Source organism: Limulus polyphemus, unplaced genomic scaffold, assembly GCF_000517525.1.
Source record: "Limulus polyphemus unplaced genomic scaffold, Limulus_polyphemus-2.1.2 Scaffold353, whole genome shotgun sequence".
In the NCBI taxonomy this organism is placed as follows: Eukaryota; Metazoa; Arthropoda; class Merostomata; order Xiphosura; family Limulidae; genus Limulus; species Limulus polyphemus.
Window position 1 is genome coordinate 569,365 of NW_013665963.1, and position 1,703 is coordinate 571,067.

The following is a 1,703-nucleotide window of genomic DNA, read 5'->3' on the forward strand; positions in this document are numbered from 1 at the left end:
AGGTAACATCATGGAGACAAAATAGGGGTTTGTAGTTTGAGCATATAATGTCTGCAGTATCTCCATCCTTGTTTCCTTACTTTTTATGATCCCTATTTGCAGGTTTTTAAATTCCCAATTTTTATTTATCTTGTTTACTTTCATATTTCATATGCTTGATAGTATATGAAATAACAAACAGTAAAATTCTATTCATAGTTAGTATGTATATACATTTATAGGCATAAGAAGTTTTATTGATCAATAATGAAATAGTTCTGACTGTAACTGTAAATTGTAGGTAGACCATAATGTATTTTGCAAGTGCTTTTGAGAATTTTTATGAGTTAGGGTGTCATATATTTCTTGTTTGTTGCTTTGAACTCGTATGTAATATGTATTACATGATTTAAAGTGTTTTAGTTATACTGTTGTCCCATGTTAGGTACATATAACTAATGTCTCACATTATTCTAAAATATAAAACATGGGAGTCTGGTTTTCATGTTGGATTTTCATTGTACCATGTTTAAACAAGTTTATTGATGGTCAGTTTGAACCCAGAAGTGTATATCAGTGTTTTCTTGGCATAGTGAAAACTGGTCACTTCTTTCATTGCTGCTAAAAAAAAATTTTTATAGACTATCTGAAGTATGTTGAAAAAGTAATATCCAAGTGTATTGAACACTTGTTGATGAAAATAAGTTTTATGAAACAATAAATGATTAAACTTTTATTCATTGTTTAAAATATGTTTGAAAATACCATTCATAATTTTAGAAAATTTATGAATTATTTTACTGTAATGTTCCTAGGTTTGTAGGTGTGGTTATAGTGCTTATAACTGTAATTTTAAGAAGACAAAGAATGTTTTGAACAGACATAGTGTATATTTTTAGGCTGTTTTTTATATTTTTATTTCTAATGTGTATAAACTTTTAGTAATTTGTTTTTGAGAAATTTCTCTTAACACATGTAATGTTATGGAAAATGCAGAAAATAGTATTAGTCCCATTTACCATTTGAATGAACTCGGAACTTGTGAGTGAAACATAATTAAAATCATAATTGGTGAACATGTATATTTTGTGTAATGTCAGTAATATTAGCTTATAGTTTTATTATTGTAGAAGTAATTATGAGATGCTTTGGAATTCTATTTAACTACATATGCTTTGTATAATTTCAGTGATACTAATTTGATATTTTGTTGTAGAAGTAATTGAGAAATGCTTTGGAACTGTACCTTTACAAACACTTTCCACATTCTTGCTTGAAGATGATGTTTCCTGTCATAGAAAACAGGTATTTTTTTTTCTGTTAAACATAGTAATTTTGAGGTGGTCTTGCAGTTGTTAAAGTGTAAACATTTTTGGGGAAAAATCTGTTGTTGAACATGTTGTGTTTGTGCACGTATTTAGTATATATATTTATACTTGTAAACATTTTGTTTGAAGATACATCACATAGTAAAGCTTATGAACTACTGAGTTTATGATTTCTGATTGTCTGGATATATATATATATATATATTAGGTCGTCAAGGAATTAATGTCACTTCTTTTAGATGAAAAAAAACTCAAACAACTTTGTCAGATTTTGAAAAATAATGATATTATTTTTGCCAACTGTCAAAATAAATGGCTTTTATTTCTGAATAGTATAAATATATACTATGTTGTTGTTGGGCTTAGGATTCTTCTACAGTAGGTGTCTGTGACTTG

The 1,703-nt window shown here is 27.4% G+C and overlaps 1 long non-coding RNA gene across 2 annotated transcripts in view; it reads left to right on the plus strand.

The window, feature by feature from the left end:
* LOC106457630 overlaps positions 1 to 1,703 on the plus strand; it is a 17,792-nt gene that overhangs the window by 10,454 nt on the left and 5,635 nt on the right. For both annotated transcript variants that reach the window (XR_002610222.1, XR_001290718.2), the window contains one exon: positions 1,196 to 1,284. This is a non-coding gene — a long non-coding RNA (uncharacterized LOC106457630). The remainder of the gene's footprint in view (positions 1 to 1,195; positions 1,285 to 1,703) is intronic.